Source organism: Vicugna pacos, chromosome 3, assembly GCF_048564905.1.
Source record: "Vicugna pacos chromosome 3, VicPac4, whole genome shotgun sequence".
Lineage (NCBI taxonomy): Eukaryota > Metazoa > Chordata > Mammalia > Artiodactyla > Camelidae > Vicugna > Vicugna pacos.
In genome coordinates this window covers 98,982,316-99,004,519 of record NC_132989.1, presented here as the reverse complement: position 1 = coordinate 99,004,519, position 22,204 = coordinate 98,982,316, and the positions used below count along the sequence as shown (strand labels likewise).

The 22,204-nt window shown below is 37.8% G+C and overlaps 1 protein-coding gene across 4 annotated transcripts in view; it reads left to right on the top strand.

Annotated features, from left to right (window-relative positions):
• The window catches only part of CDH6 (cadherin 6), a 116,073-nt gene that overhangs the window by 25,380 nt on the left and 68,489 nt on the right, over nt 1–22,204 (top strand). The window contains exon 2 of one of the 4 annotated variants that reach the window (XM_072958823.1): nt 14,797–14,936. The exons of the other annotated variants lie outside the window; for them this stretch is intronic. The gene's annotated coding sequence lies outside the window, so the exon portion shown is untranslated. The remainder of the gene's footprint in view (nt 1–14,796; nt 14,937–22,204) is intronic. 4 annotated transcript variants of the gene reach the window in all.

The following is a 22,204-nucleotide window of genomic DNA, read 5'->3' as shown; positions in this document are numbered from 1 at the left end:
TTCTCGTTTCCTCTCCCACCACTTGCAGAAGCTAAGTCCAAATCACCATTTCCTTGTGCCTAAACTACCACAGAAGCCACCAAACTTGTCTCCCTAATTACTCTCTCCTGCTCCTGTGAAATCCAGCCTCAACACACAGAAAGAGACATCTGTAAAATTAAATCAGTTCATGTTACTCACGTGGCTTCCAAAGCTTCAGTGATTCCCACTGCACATACCTGCCCTCATTGTCCACCACCCTTTTCCTTGTGCACTGTGCTTCAGTAACATTTAACCTCTTCTTCTTTCGCAAATATGATCATTTTATGTGTCAACTTGGCTAGGCCACCATGCCCATATAGTTAGTCAAACATGACTGTGGACGTTTCTGTGAAAGTGATTTTAGGATGAGTCTAACTTTAAAACTGGTGGACTTTGGATAAAGCTGATCACTCTCTGTAATGTGAATGGGCCTCATCCAATCAATTGAAGGCCTTGAGAGAACAAAGATTAACACCTTCTATCTTCCCCAATTCAACCCACAGGCAAAATGGAATTCGGCCAGCACATGGCCTTTGGACTTGAACTGAAACGCTTTCCTGAGTCTCCAGCCTGCCAGCCTACCCGTCATATTTTAGACTCACCAAGCCTCCATAATTGCATGAGCCAATTCCCTAAAATAAATCTTGATAGATAGATAGATAGATAGATAGATAGATAGGCAGGCAGACATCTTGTTGGGTCTGCTCCTCTTGAGAACCCTGGCTAATACACCAAACATTCAAAACCTTTTCCCACTATAACACCTGCAACCCTATGACACTAGAACACCTTTGCTCTTACTACTCTGTCTCTGGAACCCTTCCCAGGCTCAACATACAATTGCCTCCTTCACATCATTCATGTCTCAGCTCTAAGTAGCTCACCCAAGATACTCCATCACATCACCTCATTTCATTTCCTTCACGGAACTTCTCATCCCAAAGTGATCTTTACTCATATGTCCACGTGTGTATTTTCTTCCCTGCCCCCCCCCACCGACTGATTCTAAGTTCTATAAGGGAAAATAACTGGCTATACCTTGTCCTCTGTTGGGTCTCCAGCACCTAGAACAATGCCTGGGACCTAGGAAGCATTCAGTAAATATTGAGTAAATGAATGGACAAATTAATAAACAAAGCATTTTTGTTAAAGTTCAAATTACTTCCTAAGCACTGTTTATCAAGCCTGAGAATCTGTTTAGTCCAGGAGATCATTCTCCACCTAGAATCCATGTGGTGAAATGGAAAGCCCATTAAATACAGCATGAAAAAGCTGCAGCTCTCCTGCTAGTTTCCACACATAATTGTAGGACTTAAGCCTTAAAAGGAAAAACTCAGATATATACTAAAATTGCCCAAAATCTGTATTTTTCATTTTTTGCATAGTATAGTCTAATCTTATTAAATCAGAATGAGAATGTAATTCTTTGCAGACATCCATGATTAAAGGGAGTGCTTCATATTTCCTGTGGCAAACCATCCAGGTGGGAGAGCACCAGAGGGCCTTGTCAGGGTGTAGCCCTAGTATCAAAGGTCTACCTACTAACTAGTTTCTTTTTTCTCTTTTGAATTAATGAGACAATATTGTCCATATTTGCCAAAATTAAAGCAAATACTGATTTTTTTTTAATATGACAACTCAGGAAGCAGGACCAACTCCGACAGATATGCTAAATCCATTTAAAAGTGTCTAGAATATTTTAACTTCATAAACACATTCCAGCACAATCCTTGCATCTCATATTGTCTCATAGAGTTAATGTAGTTGATTAAAGTGAGGATGGCCATATACTCCATTTATTCGCTCATCTGTGTATTCATTTCATTGTGAGGCATTACTAAGTACCAGGAACTGAGCTAGATAAGTATACACTGATGAGTAAAATAGACATAGTCCTTGTCCTTGAGAAGCTTATAATGTAGAGGAAGGAAAAAGGGGTAAACAAATAAACAATTCAATAAATAGATATGTTATTTAAAAACTATAATATGTGCTGTGAAGAAGACAGACTTGGGTGAAATGACAGAGAATAAGGGGGAAATCATGATAGACCTCTTTGAAGTAGTAATATTTTATTCCCCAATCTGAAGGATAAAATGGAGGAAGCCCAGAGAAAACAAGGTGGAGATGCATAGAGGGTACCAGAAATCGAGATGGATAGAAGGTTCCAGAAAGAGAGACAGTATGGGTAAGGACTGAAGAGGAGAATGTGCTTGATCCAGTTTAAGAACTGAAACGATCTTTTTCCATGAAACATCATCCTTAAATCTTCTAGATTTTTCCTTCTCTTTAGCATCTGCTGTCTTTCCTGAATTCTCACCCTATCCTGGACAGGCAGTGTGCAGGGGGAAAACATTTAAATGGAAACCATGTAGTTTGTCATGCAAATTGAATCTCTTGAACAGAATTCGATTTAATAGATGTCTTGGTTGTTTATTATGCAAGCACAGCCTGGCTGCACTTTGACAAAGTCCTTTGTCAACTGTAGCAACTCAGTTTGTCCCCAGTCACTCCTCACTCACTAGTCAAGCTCTCCAGCTCACTGCCAGAACCCTTTAGAAAGTAAACACTTCTGACTGGTTGAAATGAATCAATATTTTTTCCTTACATACCAATAGTGTTGATTGTGTCGGCCAAAGTCAGAAACCTATTATTGGTCTTGCACTCAGCCCACATTCATTTAGGTTATCTGAAATCAACTCTAATTCTATCCTGAAAGAATGAATGCATAACATCTCCGAATCATAGAATCTTGGGATTAAGTGGGAACAGTTCTCCAGATACTCAGAAAATTCATATCATTGATGAAGACTTTTATCATCCTTTATTAAACACTTTATTAAAACACACTTGAGAGGAGGCTGTCATCAAAGACTGATGACTTTTGCGAGGAATTGGAAAGAATCAGAAAACTCGACTGAGAGTTGTGATAGAATTTGATGACGATGTGCCATCTTGCACTTGGTTTTTTAATTCATCATTTGTTCATCTACAAAATAGAATAAATGACATCGCTTTTATGAAAAGTTTGAGTTAACAGATTCAGGAACGTTAATCAGCTAATGAGTATGAATATTGTTTGTTTAAAGTGTTGGAAGGAGGCTTGTCAAGGAAAGGCAGGATGATGACTGTAGTAAGAAAAACTTGGGTTGTAGAGTATTATACAACTATTACACTTCCAAATTGGCCATTACTAGTTGTGAATCTTTGAGATAGGTGGCTCCCCAGGTTCTTTAAATTTTAGTTCTTTTTATCTGCAAAAATAGAGATCACAACTGCTGTACTTTGTGCACGGATTTTAGGCAAAACTATATGCAAGACCATCGGTGATGCTTTCTTCAGTTAGTAAGCTCTCAGTACGTGTAATTTGTCTTTCTTTTTGCATTTTCAATAAAAGTATGAAATACTTTTCCCATTGCATTTATAAGAATGGAAATGATTTTCCAAACCAAGTTTTTTATAAAACTCCTTAGAAGAAAAATAAATCTTAAAACAACCCAAATAACTTACCTTTTTTTGGATAAGGACATTCGCTACTTTTAGGGGTGTTTTAATATTTGAAATATATAGCTTTTAATATATTATATGCAATGATCAAACTCTCACATCAAGTGAACATTCTTTAAAGTCAGTTTTTCCTTACTCTAAGAATGTAATTCTGCCATCTTACAAACGTGATTGATATAGATATAAAAGTTAGCCTGCACATAAATCAGAGAGAGCAAATTAGATATGAGTCCCTTATTTTTCTATTGTGACTCATATCAAATTTTATGCATTTTACTTTGCAGAGGATAATGCTACAGAAAGTTTTTCAATTTAAAAAACATTCCAAAAGAGGACATTATATTGAGCTTAACATGAAAATATTTTCTTTTGATGACTCAGACATCTGTATGAGAATCTCCTCCTGAGTGCCAAGTTCAATGCTAAGAATTTAGTACACTTTATCTCACTTAATCTTCTCAATATTTTTAAGATATAAATATATAAATATTTAGATTCATTATACAGATGAGAAAATAGAAATACAAAGAAGTTAAGAAACTTACTTAAGTTGGGACAATTAGTTGATAATGGTTTTATAACCTAAATCACAGTCTGTCTAATTCCACAGAGCCTCTATTCATTAATTGCACATAGCAAAAATGAAATTAAGCCAATCTAACATAAATTTTAGGTCACCTTCTGTTTTTATTAATCTTGTGCATTATCCTGATTAATGCTATGATCATTAAATATTCAAGAGACTACATTATTCTCTTGCAAAGTCCTGATTTTTTGAGATAATGAAGTCTGTCCTTCTGCAACACCTTCAGTCCTATCTCTGTCTCTCACACACGCACACACAGAGTTTTCTTTCTAGCAATCTCTTCACTCCTTTAACCTATACAATGTCTTTCAGCACCTGAAAAGAAATCCCTCCCATTTTCTTCCCCAAGTGTATGTCTGCAAGCTTACGGAGACCATCTTTATCTTTTGAGCAGTAGAGATTCGTTTAGAAGCCCGTTGAAAGTGAACCAGGTTTAAGAACATAGTTTCATAGTGGAGGATAAAAATTGCTCTTAAGGCTCCCTTTATGTATTCTCATCTCCTTTTCTTGAACCACTTTGCCTTCATGGGTCTGGCTTAGTATTTATTTCTCCTTGAAGAATTTGTTGTCACAAAAATTAATTACGTTGCTGCTAATAAAATTAGGATTTGGGGAAAACGGAAGCTTTGGAACATTATCCCTCCTTCTGGGAAACATACTTGTGCTCTCTAATGTGGAACTTAGGAGGTTTATAAATCCAGTACTTTGTTTAAATAGTTAATGAGATTCTTATTTTATTCTTCTTAGTAATTTTTTGTGAAATGTGCAGCTTTCGGTGATTTAATTCTTAAAAAAACTCATTAGTGTGCTATAGAATGATTTGTCTTTCATTAATTTCCATTAACATTACATTTTGGTTTTGCTAGTATATGTTGCATTGGATTCCCTGTAGGCGTCTCTGGATGAAATGCATATTTAACTGTGTCCAACATAATGATTACTAATGAATGAATGAGGCCAAAGAAAAGGGATGGGTATTTTGATGAGCCTTTCATTTAGAAGGCTGAAGTTTGAAATCCTATAAAAGAGTTAAAATGTATTTTCCCAAATAATTCCTTTTTAAAAGCTATACCCAGTTGTTGAGAAACACTGCAGTACTGCATAGAGAAAATCTATCCAGAATGCTGATGGTGGTGTTGGCAGTAGTGGTGATAAATAATAATGAAAGAATAATTATCAACATTTACCGAGTGTTTTGGTGGGCCTGACATCTTGACGTTGTCTCATTTAATCCTCACAATGACCTGTTAGACGTGTATGATTATTATCCCCGTTTCACAAGTGAGAGAGCTTGAACTTCGAGAGGTTAAATAAATTATCTAAAGTCACATGAAAAGCTAGAAGTAGAGTGAAATTCCAAGTTTCCAGAGACAAGCTTTTTCACTATTCTGACTAGCATTTTTAGTCTTTATGAATATATCAAGTAATCTTGCAATATTTATATTTTAGTCTAGTTCTCTATGTTGTTTAGCTCATCATTTACGGCAGTGGTTCCCATCCTGCAGTGATTTTTGCCCCCCAGGGAACATTTGGCAATGTCTGGAGGCACTTTTAGCTCTTAACTACTCAGATGTGCGTGCTACCGGCATCTAGTGGGTAGAAGCCAGGGATGCTGCTAAACATCCTGCAGTTCACAGGACAGCCCCACAACACAGAATTGTCTGGCCCAAACTCAGTCGTGCTGAGGCTGTGAAACCCTGTTTTGAACTGTCCAGTGAATGATTTTCTGGTAATCATGTCTTTATATGGCTCTATCTTGATGCATAAATGACTCTGGGCCTTGTGTTTATAGAAGAGGCTGCATAAAACAAATGCAGAGGGCTTACATCATCCCTCAGAGTCTCGGAGGGTGTAAGTGATGTATCCTGAGGGCTTGATGATATGATTACTGCTATAGACACAACATGAGAGCCCATTCCAGACACATGCGATACAAACTATGTTACACGTTCAGGTGTTCACAGTGATACTGCACAGTAGGTATAACTTTTTCCATGTTGTGCATAAGAATCTGAAGAGTACAAAGGTTAAATAGCTTTCCTGAATTTGTATAGCTCATAAGTAGATGGACCAGCATTCCCAAGCCAAATACTGACTTTGTTCATCATGCCCCAGATCTAATTAGCAAGAGAAATACAGAGTCCTGGTTCTGCCTTAATCCTTTACTGTACTAAGGTAGGGTTTTTCCTCAAATACCATCTAACACTTTTCAGCTTAGATATAATTGAGTAGCCCACTAGATAATGAAAATTTGAAAAGAAATATTCTTGTTTCATAGAAAATACACTCTGGTATCTCATAAGTAGGGCATACAAATAGATTATTTCTTAAGGATGGGATATAAGTGATCATCTCTTCTAATATGATGTTTCCTCTCTTACAAAAAGCAAGGCACAGAGAGGTTGTGCCACTTGACTGGGTTCACACAGCAAGTTATGGAGAGTCTGTGACCAGAGCCCAGTTCTCCTACTTCTAGTCCTTTTTTGCTTCTCTCCAAGGTGCGCTCACTTCCTTGACTGCTTCTCCCTGCAGGGGGCTGATGGCAAGAAAGCTGTAGGTTCATCCTCCTTCTGAACTGGTGAAATGCTTTTACAAACTAGAGACACAAACTCATTATCCTCGTTATTTTCAGAAATTGTTTGGGACCGCAAATATGTTGTGGGAAATTAGTCCTTTGAAGAAGAAAAATGAGAACGGCGAAACCCACAATCCTCATTATTATGCAGTCAAATCACCCTGTAAAACTAATTAAGGATTTTGCAGTACCTTAAGCTCCTCAGAATCAAAGGTGAAGAAATGTGATCTCATGACTTTCATAGAAAAATGATGAATCTGTTCAAACCACATAATCTCGAAGCCTGAAAATTATTCCTCCTTAGAAACTGTGCCCCTCCGGCTAGCAGTGTGTTACATGCAGACACTCTTCCCTTAAAGCAGGGCTTCTCAACCATCAAAGGCCACGATCTCCTTACCTCGATCATGTGCTAACTCGGAGTGAAGAGTGGAGGTTTCTTCTCATTCTTTCCCACTTCACCCCCTTTCTTGAACTAAATTGGGCAACAGACGAGGAAAGGAAAATACGAATGCGGCACCCTCTACCCATCAAATCCTGCTTTCCCACACCTCTTCCATGCTCTACACCATTCTGCAGTGAATGCAGAAGATAATCTGTTGGGGTTTGGGAAGAAAATGGTTGGACTTCTAAATTAATTATTTTTGGTCACATATACTTTCAATTTGTATTTTTTATTTGCTCAGTACCATATACTGAATGTTAGTATGGAAGTACATGGATAGACTTAATAAATAAATATACATATTTGAGGGTTAGGAGCTTTGCAATTTTGGGAGGTCACTGTTCCTTATGTTCTGGAACAGAAACATTTCCTGACTCTTTCCCAGAGTTCTACAGTATAGACTTCCTGGTCTATACTCTGATACGGAGTATCAGAGGTGAACACCCTAATTCCTTTACCTCCTGCTAAGCCTCACAGGCTAAGGCTTCCTCCAGAATTTACATATCTATGGGCTCCAACTCCAACTTTATTTCTCTAAAAAAAGCAAGTATAGATCCCATCTCAGCCATAAGATGTGGTTTTGCTTCTCAGACACTCACTCCCTGCCTGTCCAACTGCCCAGCTCCCATGATCCATCCACCTCCTGAGTTAAGGAATTCTACCTGAACCACCCTACATCTGGACAAGCAAAGCTTGAGAGCCCTGGAAAAGACGAGGATCCCGTATTAATTGCCTGTTGCAGCTGTAACAAGTTATCACAACTTAGTGACTTAACAGATACAAATTTATTATCTCACAGTTTCATAGATCAGAAATGGCACTGAACTAGAATCATCTTGTCTGTAAGGCATGTTGCCTTTAGAGACTGTGGGGGAGGATCCGTTTCCTTGTCTTCTTTCAATTTCTAGAGGTCACCAGTATTCCTTAGCTCATGGTCCTTTCCTCCATCTTCAAAGCCAGCAGTGCAGCATCTTCAAATCTCTTTCTCTTTCTCTCTGACTTGTGCCTCATCATCAAATCTCTTTCTTTAATCTTCCTGACTCCTTCTTTTAATCTCTTGTGATTATACTGGACCCATCCAGATAATCCAGGATAATCTCCATATCTCAAGATCCTTAACTTAATCATATATGCAAAGTGCCTTTGCCACGTAAGGTAACATATTCTAGGGTTGTCACATAAGGTAACAGGTTCTGGGGATTGGAACATGGACATCTTTAGGGGCATTATTCTGCCAACCACACATCTCCTGTGCCAGAACTCGTGAGTTGAATCAATTGAAGAAGAAAACTACATATACCTCGATTCCAAACTTGGAGGAATGGAAAAAAGTGCGATCCTAGGGCTAGACATACCTTGATTCCCATCCCAACTTTGCCAATAACAAAGCTGTGTGACCTTAGGCATGTTAGGCATGTTATTTAATCAATTCTTGAGCATTTCCTCACCTGAAATATGGAGAAAATCATGCCTCATATAGAGCATAAAAATATGAAAGTACCTAGCATAATGATAGATAGACACTTAGTAGATGTTCAATTAAGGGCACTTCTTTTCCCATTCTGTTGCTACAGCTCCAATCTCATGTAACACTAAATAGCAATTTATGGCCTTTCAGAGTTACCAACTACCCTAACCATGTTATCTTTCTCAATCTACGTAACCACCTGTGGAGCTCCATTCAGTCTCCAAAAATTAAATCTAATGAAAGTTAAGGGACTTACTCGGTAATAAAGAAAGAAGGAGCAAAGTAAGGACTGCAAACCAAGTGTTTTGACTCCAACTCCTATGCTTTTCTATTCTATATAACAGACCTCTTGTTCTCCACCTCTGGTCACCCTACTGGTTAGAAATTAAATGTTCGGCTGAAATAGATTGTATAGGAAATGAGGTTTATTGCCCGTTATCTTTGTGAAGTTTTCAGGAAAGCAAAACAGATGAGGAAGTGTAGGCTCGGGAAAATATTTTCTCTCTGGAGCTGTTAGGCATTTGTAACAAGTTGTTAAGGCAGCTTGGCTCTTATGACTGTATGACTGGTGCCAATTTGGAAGCTTTTATAGGTCTCCAGTTCCCCTGATATTATTGGCTAAACCAGTAAGTGTGGTTAATTTTTTGTGTAAAAAAGAACTGTAACCCTGAAAATACTTGTGGGAATGAAAGAAACTGGAGAGTTCCACCTAAAGGTTTCTTAGTAAATGAATTAACTATGAGAGAGAGAGATCCAATTGCCTACAATCGTAGTAAGTGAATAAATGTTTCCCACTGCTTCATGTGACAGAACATAAAAAGAAGTTCCTATTTGTTTCTGAGTTTGTTATTCCTAGTTGGAATTACTAAGGTGTAATTGTGGCCTGATGCTTTTTGCCCTTGGTGACGTAAGGTGCTTTGCCATCCGTTTGCCTGGCTGGTAATTAATAACCCTTCAACTTGGATCCTGGTATGACAATTAGGATTGAGTAGTGTCGTCTGTTTCATAATTAAATTCTATCTTCCATATCCTTTGAATGCCGCACTGGAGTTTAATTGGCTGCAGCTATCTTTGCTGCCACTGTGGCCTGTCTCCACAACAAAGTCAACATAACAATGATCCCACTCATCACAGAATACCCCAGTGGAAGCGCATTCGCTTTCTCTTTCGCACAGAAGGCCCTGAAGTCCCAATTTAGAAGCAGTAGTTTAAAAGCCTAGATCCTGCTGTATTCCTCCAAGTACTCACTCATTCAGGGTAATGTTGAGGGTCTACTATTGCAAATCAAAAGATTAACTCAGTATACACAAGAAGAAAGTCCTCTCTGTCTAGTTGAAAAGAAAGACGTAGAGAATGCACTAAGGGAAGACGGATATGGTGTAAGCAGACTGTGCACAGGCTTGTCTGTGTAGCCAGCACAGACAGAGAAAATCTCCTGAAAGCCTGGCTCATTTCCACTTGCCAAAGAAACAGCCTCTCTGAGTATGTATCAAAACCCTTTATGTTAAACACCATTAAAATATGCTTCCAATTTATTTTCTAAAAGAGAATACAGAAGCATAAAAGCTTCCTCAACAGCTATATTACCTTATTTAATCTTTAAGAAAACAGCAGAAGGTGTTTAAGACCATGAGGTAATGGACTAATGAAAAATGAGAGAAGAAACATATAGGCAGAGCAAAAAGAAACAAATGCGCCATGAAAAATAGAAATAACCAAAAACAAACAAACAAACAAAAAATGATTTTAAAAAGCACCTGCAGGATAATCCTGATTCTGTTCTCATGTAGCACAACAAATCCATTCAGTTTAGTCAAAATCAAGATAATGATGAAGGGAAATTTGAGATGCATACAGAAGTAACCTAAAAATACAGTATATCACTCAGGTGAAAATATGATATGTTAATTAATAAAGAAATAATTGATGAGATTTCATGAACTGTGAATGAAAAGACTGGCATGAATCTGTGCAAAAAATGCTTAAAGCTGTGTTAGGGTAGACAAACTCTTTAAAATTTAAGATCTAAGCATATAAAGATTATACTGGAAGCCTGATGTTCTCTTTTTAATTTACTTCTAATCACATGATTATATTTTAATTACAGTTTTCATTTGTTGGAAGTATATTCTAATGCAATATTTTCCTTTTCTTCTGGGTGGCAATCTCTAGTGATGATTCAGCCTATAATGATTTAAGGGCCGAATGTTCAAACTCTTTTTTTTAACAGTTCACTCATGATGCAATTAAAATTAAAATGTGTGCATAAAATTGGTATTTTAAGCAAATCATTGTGTCTCCATATAGTGGGTTTAGAAATAAGGAGAAGAGTGGCCTGGAGCCCCCAGGATTGTGTCTTCACTGGGCTTTGGGAATTTCATTCCTTTTTGATATCCTTAATGAATGGCTGTTCCTCTGGGCCAGAATTCCCAAGACTCAAACTTAAAGTGATCCCAGTTCATTTTAAATAATGCATGTATGCTCCCTTTGTAGCTGAACCACTGACAGAGAGACAAAGGGGCATTATCATGTCCAATTTTAGAACTCTGCCCTAAAAGGAAAAATATGCATTTAGGAAGGAGTGGTAGTAAGCCTATCATAATAAGATTTCTTTTTAAATCATCCTCATTTGCTTCTCTTGTTCCACGGGGATTCTTTTGTATCTTCCCATTCTTGACCCTTATGTCAGATAACTTTTCCACACCTCACAACTGAGACATTCCCGTTCAGCTCCTACTTCTGTTCTCACACCACTTTGTTTCCAACTCTTCAATTAGAAATGGTTAATTTGACTTCTTGTCTTAAGGCAAGGAGAAAATGAGTCTTAAACAGTATTAAGCTCCCATAAATATTTCACTTTATGCTAATTCCTGTGCTTCAAGCTGGGCTGTTTGAAGTGCCCCAGAAAGTGTTTCTGTTCCCCTCAATTAAATACATAACTGGAAAACAGTAAAGTAATCATCAGTTTTACTACCCAGTACTTTTTTTCTCAACTTTAACTCTGGACATTTAACTCCTTTCTTCCACAGTGTAAGTAACCCAAGCCCAGTGTCCTGGGCGCCCTGTCCCAGGGCTAAAAAGGCTGAGGAGACCAAGGCTTTGGGGAAATCTTGGAGCTCCCTCAAGTGGACACATGTTGAATGCACCCTTAACCTCTTGAATTTTGGCTACACCTTCCCTCCAGGACAGAAACATTTAATCTTCCCAATTTAGAAGCAGAAGTGTCCTCATTAAGCTTGAAATATTCCAAAAATAAATGAAAGTTCAAACTAGTTTTCCAAGTAAGAATGTGAGTAGCCAATGAAAAAATGTCAGATCTTCACCGAGAGGTCCTCCTTGACCTGTCCATTTTGTCTGCATTGGCCTCAACAGTGATCCAAAAATACATTCCTTACCTATCCATTCACTTGTTCATAGTCTGTCTCCTCCACTAGAATGTAAACTCCACAAGGCAGGGCTTTGTGACCGGGACGTATTAGGAACTCAAACATAATTCTTAATGAATGATTGAATTATTTGTTTTCAATTCTGAAGCCTTTTAGGTGAATGGAAAATTATAGTGATAATTAATATCAAAATTTCTTTTTTCATAATGCTATTCTGTTTAAAGTATGTTCTTAATATTTCGATAAAATATCATGTTTTAACGTCTGGAAATTTAGAAACCTACAGCTTATTAATAATTATATTTAAGAGTACATTTTTATTCTTTATTAGTATGTTATTCTTGTCCAATGTTGTAACAAAAAATTAGGACATTTTAAGCACATCGCAAAGATTTTAAAGAATTTTTAAACACATTCAAAGATAATGCTAAAATAATACCAGAAAAGAAAGCAGGTAAATTTATAAAACTCTATATACACTGGTATAAAATTTGAAAAAACTGTGTTTTTTAATGGATTGTATCATGACTTCAGAGTCTGATTATCACATATATTCAGTGTATGTATATCCAGTAATTAAGTCATATCTTTAAATTTAGCAAAACCATCACAGATGAGAATGGGAAAGTATCCATAGAGCAATGGCAGCAAATAAAGTTACTAATAGCTAAGATGCTATTTTCCTAATGGCTGTCATTCAGAATCCCATACAGCCTGAGGGGAAGGGAAGGTGGAGGGGGAATCACATCTCCAGTCCATAGCTAGGTTCCCTGCCAACTGGGGGATCTCACTGTATTTGGGGGAGGGGGGGTTGGGGAGAGGGAGGTAATTAGGTTTATTTATTTATTTACTTTTTTTTGGAGGAGGAGGTACTGGGGATTGAACCCAGGACCTCATACATGCTAAGCATGCACTCTACCGCTTTGAGCTATACCCTCCCCCAGCGAATCTCACTGTAAGTCACTGAATGTTAGCGTTCTTTCCTCTCCACTCTTTGTTATGCTTCTGTGATCCCCCAACCACCCCCACCCCCACCCATGTATTTAATCAGACTTTATAAACATGTCCTCTTTTCTAGGTTCCAGACGTTTTTTCTTAGGCTTCTATTATATATCTATATAATATATAATGGTTAACCCAAATATCATATACATGATATTTAACCCAAGTTACATTTGTAACCAAATCTGTATAGACATGCATATACATACACAAATATACATACATGTATATATTTAAGTATGTATATAGGTTAGCACACATATATATATGCTCTTTATGTTTATTTATAGCTATACATATAGTTATATATACGCCTTATGGTTTTGCAGCTACATAAGAATCATTTTCTTGTTCTATTAGAAGTAACCCGAAGCATCCTATAGCCAACTAAGTAACTCCATCATCCGCAGGTGTGCAGTACCAAGGCCCTCTCAGCATCACTGTGAGCATGACGGGGCTTAGGCTTGCCACACTGAAGTCAATGACTCCTTGGTTGATCTTAGTTGATTGCTTGCTCGCTTCAGTCTGTTTAGACTTTGAGATACCAAGTGAGCTGCCAAGTATCAGAAACCGGTTGAGGGAACCAAACAGTAGAAGAAAACATTCCAACCACCTCATCAACCCAAAGTTTTACTCCTTGGCAATCTCTTTCATAAGATTTAAAGATATAATACTGTATTCCCTCTTATATTTTTTTTAACTTTGTGTGTACCGTTATTTCAAGCCCAAAGTTAGAAAAATTCCACTTTTCAATCAATACGTTATATCAGAGCCAACAACAACAATAAAAGATAATTTTGTGATTTGAGTGGCTCCTCTGTGCCCATATATTTGTAAGGAAATATTGTCCTGTGATTTCATTTCAAAGTCGACAGTTTTATTGCTGTCCGCCATCGTGGTACATTTAGAGTTTTCCTCTATTTGATTTCTATGATTCTCCCTCATTCTTCTGTCTCCAGTTTACTGTAATGACAGTGAAAACTAACGACTCATACAATTTCTCTGCAAGCAGCTACTGGGCTAAGTGGGGGAAAATAACAAATTACATGCATGACTGATTGCATAAACCCTTAATTTTAGAGGAACAAGCCTCAAATGAGTAATTTATTTATAGCAATGAAAACCAAATACATAATTTCTTGCTTTCAAGGAGCAAGTGAAAGACAATCTCATTTTCAAACATATTTTCTTTTTTTAACCCAAAATGAAAGGCCGAGAACTGAATGTACTGTAACACGTGTAAGAAGCTACACTTTAGTTGCATTTTAGGATATTAAGAAAATTGTGTAATTTAAATTTATTGTAAAATACCTGTCTTACACTTTTTGTTACACTTTGATCAGAAGGGAATTGTGGAAATTTAGGACATTAAGTCACCTTATTTGTATTACTTTATGCCTGTTGTTTGTGCTGTGAGGGTTGATATTTGCAGAATTTTTTGCTTTTAATTGCTGAAAATTTATTCTTTTGCCATTCATGTTTTGAACTATGGAAAACATTTGTCAAGTGTTTTAGTAGGAAGCAATGTCTAAAAATATGTAACAACTTTATGATGAAATATAAATTTTATTAATGATTTAAATATAAATAGCAATTTTATACTTTGGCAAAGCATTTTTCTTTTCCATATTCAATTGGCTAAACTAAGTAATTTTCTTTAATCACAGAAAAATTAATGGGAAAATTTGAAGGCATCACTAAATAATGATAGCACTCACACCAATTATCCTCATTGTACTTTATAGTTTACTAATAACCACCTCAATCAAGATGTCTTTCACTGAAACAAATCACTCAACTTTATTTCAGTTACAGTTTGCAATGACCCATTGAAGTATCATAATATACTCCCCTAATTAAGAAGTGATGTGAACACAATATGAATGAAGGTGATGTGAAGCAGGGGGAAAAAAAGGCAAATTTCCTTCTGATCTACTTGGTTCTCAAAGGTATGTAACCCTTCCCAGGCTCAGCCATGTGGTGAACTCTGGCAGGGTTCTTTGCCACATGCTCTGTCCTACTGCAAATGCCAGCAAATCCCCTCCTGTTTCTCTGGTTAGCTTTGTTGCTTTGGGCTTACTGGAACTCTTTTGGGGATAAGAAGAAGGCTCTGCTTATAAGGGATCCCATCCCCGCTCCCCCATCTCCTAGGGTCATTTTGTCCTCTGTCTGAACGTGAGTGTACTGGCTGTGAACCTGTTTTGATAAGCAGAATTTGAAAATCTGAGCCCTTATTTCATGTCAGTATTTGTGCCCAACATCTGAATGGGGAAGAGGGTCCCGATGCACCATTCTCTCCTCCAACTGTCTTTCATCACTGTTAGTGCCTTATTCAATGTGATTTCTGATGCTTGGGGAGCACTGTGGAATGATACTGATAAGATGCAAAGAGCAAAATTTGTCTCATTTTGGAAGGAAATCCACATAGATTTGTATGTTTAAGATTACATTGCCACTTAGCCATCTTATATTTTTAAACATGCAGGGGGAAAAAAGCTGTTTGGCAAGATAGCATGTTTAAGAATGAATGAACCCAGTTTGTTTATTTTAATCTTTCCTTGTTCCAGAGAAGATTTAAGGCAGCTGAACAAGGTAGGTAAGCATAAGGAATAATGTTTAATAAATGGCTGGCAGTCGAAGACATGTCATTTGGAAAACAATGAATCAGGCAGAGGGTTTAGGGTCGATGTTATCAGAAGGCCAAAAGGAGCCCTTTGTAGGCTTTTAAGGATGTTATATGACCTGAGCAAATCTGTGCCCCAAAAAGGATGGAGCCGTCAGCAGATGGTGATAGCCACATGAACTCCCACAGTTGATCAGCATCCCGGAATATATGGCATGCACTGTGGGCCATGCTATCGGCTAGCTCTTCATTTATTGTCCCAAGAGATCATACTTCACACTGTTCACCTCAGGGTCAAGGGCAGGCTGGAGGCAGAGAGATTCTAGCCTCCTTTTTATGTATGAATGTTTATTCCTCCCAAATAGTAATAAATTGAGCCTGTCTCCATATTTAATCTCCAACTGTGAACTCAGCATTTTTGGTAAGTTAGCCCCTGGTCAACCTTACCCATATAATTAAAAATTGACTTTCCATTCCTGACACAGAGTTAAAAAGAATGGATTTGACCTTTTTTCCCCCGATATTTCTTTGCGTGTGAAATATGTCTCACACCCGCAATTCTTCTCTTCCACGCAGTGTTCTTCCTCTCACATTTTCTCTGGGAAGCAAAGCAGTAGAAGCAGCAAGGTTAAATGGGCGTTTAAGTCACAAGATACAGAATCCATTTCTGACCTTATATTGCTCACTATGCAAACATGAGCAGCTGGTATAACTTCTTGGAAACCCCCTGAGTCTCTGTTTCCTCATCAGTCAATGGAGATGATAATGTCCCCCCCCCCCGTCCCCCAGGATTGTTGCAAGAGTTAAAAATTCCAAAGATTTCCAATTGCCTCTCACAATGCCTGATATAGACAAGATGCTCAATGCATGTTAATTCTTTCCTCCTTCCTTCCTTTCTTTCTTTCTTTCTTTCTTCCTTCCTTCCTTCCTTCCTTTCTTTTTTTAGGCTCTTCCCCTCAATGAAAACTTGAAGGGGAAACAAAAATATAATCTGAAATTAGGACCACCTAAATCTTTATTCAGATTTTCCTGCATTTGATTTTTTAAAATAAATAACAGATTTTTTTTTTTTATGGAGGCTTTATTACATAGTCATGTTTGATTGAATCATCGGTCATTAGAGATGTTTTAAATTGTCTTAAACTTAACATTTAATGATTTTTGCAGACTTGGATATAATTGTCAGATAGTGGCAGCTGGCTTCAAGATAGTTAGATTCTACTGTACATTTTAAGTATGCTAAAAGACAATCAAATGAGGAAATTATATTGCTGTTGTAGAACCCTGTGCTCTCAGGCTGAGAATGGAAAGGTGCCCATTACGAAGCACTATTTCGAAGAAAGAGCATGCATAGTAGTGGCCTCCTGTCTCTCTCTGTCCCTGCACCCTCCCACCCCAAAGCTGTTCTCTCCCTCAACCCCAAAGCAAGCTCTCTTGATTCACTTGTCCCCTTGAAAGTAGTCTTCCTCAGTTCTTCCCCTCTTTCCCTTCTGTTTTTACTGTCGTAGGTCAAAACAATGACTGTAATCCTGGCAGTAAGTAAGAAGGGAACTTAAGAATCACATATGTCTTAAAGAGAATGAAAACCCTCAGTGTGAAGTGATGATAGACATAAAAGATTTAAATCTTTGAAAATGTCCTAAAGTCCTCTGAAGAGCCACTTTAAAAGTTTCCATCTCCTTGTAATTCTCCTTTGGTTGAGCAGAATCAACTCAAGTATGAATAATTGAAACAAACAAAAAGATTTATTCTTTCACTTTGTTAAATTACTATTACTTCAATAGAATTGTTTTCTAATATTTTCATTGCTTATATGCAATATTTTTGTTGCATTAAAGGTTAAATAAGCTTTAGAGCTGAGCTGGGAAACTAATCAGTCTTTTGTTATATTGGTTTAATGTTAAAAATAAAATTGAGAAAAGTGACATAAAAACTTAGAACAGAGTCTACTTAAAAGTTTGGAACTACTTGTATTGATTAATCTTCCAATGGGGATAAAATAGAATTCAGTGTTGATATCTAAAGTGTTCATTAGCATGATAGAATCCCTTAGAACAGTGCTAACCAATAGAAATATAGTAAGAGCCACGGATGTAATTTTAGATTTTCTAATAGCTGTATTTTAAAAAGCAAAAAGAAACAAAATTAATTTTAATAATACATTTTATTCAACCCATATAGCCAAAATATTGTCATTTCAACAAGTAATCAATATATTACAAATAACTAATTATGTATTTTACTCTCTTTTTTGCACCAAGTCTTCAAAGTCTGCTATGTATTTTCCCCACATCTCAATTCCGAATAACAACATCTCAGGTGCTCAGTAGACACTCAGAGCTGATGGCTACTGAACTAGACAGCACAGCTCTAGAAATTTTTGTCTCTATGCTATGCGTATATCAGCTTTTTTCCTAATGTTATTCTTAATCACATTGTAGGATATTCAGAAGTTAAAGGTTAATCTGAATTTTGGGTCATACATTTATTTCTCTATATACGTTTAGAGGAAAAATGACACACTTAAGTAGCTAAACGTCCAAAACACAATTTTGACTGATGTCTTGAAGAACGTTGCTGGTTCAGCCTTTATAAAATAATGGGATATGGTATTGCCAGTTAGGTCATCTATTTCAGCATAGCATGGATGTGTGGTTCTAGAAATCATAACTGTTTCTCTGGAGGGCATCCCAATGACAGATATATATTGAAATCTGCTAAATGTGGAAATTTAGGAAAAATAATAATGCGAGAATCATAGAATTTTATAGCTCCAAAGGCCCCTAGAGGATATCATCTCCAGCCCTTTCATTTTACAGTTGAAGAAACTGAGGCTGAAAGAAGTGAAGAAAGTTGCCGATGGCCACAGAACTTATTAGAAACACAGAAAAGACAGAAACTGGATTTCTTGACTCCAAGGTTCAGCCTTTTTTATTTTGTGAATAATGAGAATTGATTTAGTTATTGCTTACATACTTTAGATGATTATCAAATCCATATTGCTAATCCATACTATTTCAGTGGAAGTTTTTCTCCATTTATATTATGAATTTTTTGAAAATTAAATTAGAAATCATTGATATAAAGATGTGAAATGGTTAAAAAGAAAAGAAAGAGAATTTCTGAAATTATATGGAAACAAATACTTATAAATAAATGGTTAATAAACCCAACTTTAAAAGCAAGGTGAATTTAGGGTCTGCCCTGATTATAACAAAATGTATAACTTGCAATTACTGCTTCTCTTAGCTATATGGGCTGTTGAAAAGTGATGCATGTGATGAAAAGTAGAAAATCTGACAAGGCAAAAGCATAGTATTCATAGTATTCTGAAAGAACTCACTTGCATGAAAATTATATATTAGAAGAGCCACAGAGGAATTCATAGCTCTTTGGCGTTGGGATGAAACATTCATTCCTGTTTCACTGGCCTTCACTTCATCAAGGGACCATCTGCCCTCTCTCTAGTCCAGGAAAAAAAGCACATGATGTTAATACAGACAGTTCTTCAAATGGTCTTTTAGATAAATGAATAGGATTTCACTAACTTTCTCTTTTTATTCACATCAATTCATTACTTGTGAATTTTTCTGCAAAAGGGGAAATGAATTGGACCAGCAGGTCTCAAAGTATGGGCTGATGAACGCTCAGTCCTCTAAGACAATCTAGGGTAAAAAGAGAGTCTGTGGACTTAGAAGTCTGTGAAACTCTGCTCTGTGTATCTCTGTCATGAGCTTCACCGCATACTTTAGCATAACAAAGGCTGTGAGAAGTTCTGTGATAAAGGGAAAACTCTTCCCCTTTGTTTAATCCAGATTTACCAAATTATTTGATCAAAGAGGTTTTTTTCCTCTATAAGCATCAGTAAATATGCCATAGAACTAGATTCCTGTGGAAGAAACTTTAGAAAATGCTAATTTTGTGTATTTCTTTCTTCACTTTGGGGGAAAGAGGTAGAAGCTACTGCAGGATGCCAGCCCAGAAGCAGTGGTTCATGGAGGGCAATGAGAGACTATTTCCATCACCAACACCTGCAGTATCATGACCTCCACTTAGAGACAAAGTGTGGTAGGACACAGCCACTTGGGTCATTCTTGGAGCAGAAATATGATGCTGGTTAAATGACTTGGTCACCTTAAGCTCATGAGCAGCAGCTGTATCAAGGACTCCTCCATCCCTCCCTTATGAAAACCTCGATCTTCTGAGATAGCTCACCCATTGTCAAGAAGAGGCACAGCAAATTTTATTTATTAATATGAAATGGTTTCTTCCACAATTAGAAAACATAATGGTAGGATTCATGCTACTGTTCTCCGTGTTCTTTTGGCAACACAGAGTGAAAAGTAGAGGGTATGCAACTATAGTGGCACTCACAGTTGTGTTTAACAGAATCAAACAGCATGAAATGGTTTTCTTTCTCTTCAATTGCCACATTCTTTCATGCTCTCTTGAATCTCTCTTTCCCACCCTTTATCTTGGGCAAATTCCATAACTTTCTGGTTACCTTGTTATTTTTATAATCCACTCTAGTCCTGCCCAATTGGAAGTTCCAATGTCAGCTCTGACCTAAACCTGTCTCACTTCCTTGGCCTCAGTCAGGCTGCGGTACCAGAAACTTATTTTGGAGACAGGTTTCCCTACTGCTCCTTCCCACCAACCTTCTAGTTATCAATCCTCATCACAGGGTGCAGAGAAGAGAAAGATGGGCAAAGCAAGTATCTCTAGTCTTACTGATCATGGCGTCCCTTGAACATTAACATTGTATGGCAGACATTCAAATACAGCTCTCACGTGTGAACCAAGTGTGAGTTTTTTAGGCATCCAACAGGGGTCCCTTAACTGCACGTTTTCCTAGGGTGAGAGATCCACTCCAGCCCAACCTCTTCCAGACCTTGTGTTTGGATCTCCTTGTGGTCTCTTGCTGTTTGGATGCCCTCATCCAGAAAGCATCCCTCTTGGATAGAATACAGACAGAAAGGCTTATGAGTCGGCTCTCTTCTGAAGTGTGCCATTGACTCAAGGAAAACTCATGCTTTTAAGAGATTTATAATTAGTTGGGGCAATGCCAGTTGCTACAACAGATAAACCTGAAATTTTCAGTAGTTTTGCCCACTAGACATTTATACCTCTTTCATGTAAAGCCCAAAGAGGGTGTCTTTGGCCAGATGAAGATGACCCTCTGATACCCTAGCTCCTTTTATCTTATATGCTAAGCCTGCAAGTAGCATATAATGCTTCCCTCACAGTGCATTGGCAGACCACGGTCACATGCTCACATCTGTAAGGCAGGCTGGGAATTATAGTCTAGCTATGTGCCTACGAAGAAAAAGGAAATGTGTTTTGGTGAATATGTCACAGTCTCTGCCATAGAGTTAGTTGTTCCATTTTTCCCTTAATTGTACCACTTACATGACAGCACTAAGTGGCGTTCAGGAGGGCCCCTGGGCTCCTCTTAACTCCTGTTATAAAGCACTACTCTTGTTTCCCCCTTGACAAGCAGGATGAATCCTACAATACAGTGGCATCCTTTTTCCGTTGGCCCAATGGCATGCAGAGCACAGTAACCAAGTGGCAGTCTCAAAATACAATTAAATGGATCCATTGTTATGTCCCCTAGTAGAGGCTGTTTCCCTTTGCATCATGAGATCTTTAAACAGCAAAGCACACATCTGTGGGATTGAGAAATAAAATATTCATAAGTGAAATTTAGATATATCAGTGAGAGCTGCCATTCTACCTCAAGAATTCTGTTTATGGAGAAACTATATCCTGCAGGACAGTAACCCACTCTCACAGTGTTGTCTCCCAGCTGTTGCTGTAACTGTGTTTTCAATAGGCCAATCCACCCTTCTTTAAGGCCAGCTGCTTCGGGGTAATAAGGTACATGGTAAAAATCAGAGAATTCCATGGGCATTCACTCACTGCTTTGCTTTTTTTCATTTCTGGGAAAGTTTCTTGTTCAGAGCACTGTTGGGTGGCTTACCAGGATGGTGAATATGGCAGTGTTAGTCTATGGAAGGTAGTAATGGCAGGATCATGGTGTACAGGGAAAGCAAACCTGGATCCAGGGTATATGTCTATTACAGGAGGGAAGCGATCTGATAGAACTGACCTGCAACCAAGTTGCTGCCTGGTCCTCCCTACAGAATAGTAGGAATTTCTTTGGATTTTGTAGACAGTGTGTACCATTTTTGGACATGATGCTCCAATTCTCTGCTCAAGCTGTAAGGCTTTGAAGAAGTTCCAAGCAAGCAAATGCCCCTTAATCCTAATCAGTTTGCAGGGTGGCTCAATTTTACCACTCCCACTGAGAAAATAACCACAGTATGTGTTCCCCTTGGGCCCACTGAGAGGTGGGCTTGACCCAAAATTCCATTTTCTCCTTGACTTCCAAAAACTCCCATTATGACCAGTATACCACAGTGGTATCTGAACGCTAGGAGTATCCTCAACTCAGAGCCACTGTCCATGTGCCCACCCCAGCTCAGTGACTGAGTATGCAGTTGAAATAGATAAACCCAGGAAGTGAATTTCTACATTAGCTCCTTGATTCCTAGAATGTGAGCATTGTAATGTTCAAACCGTCAAGGGGAA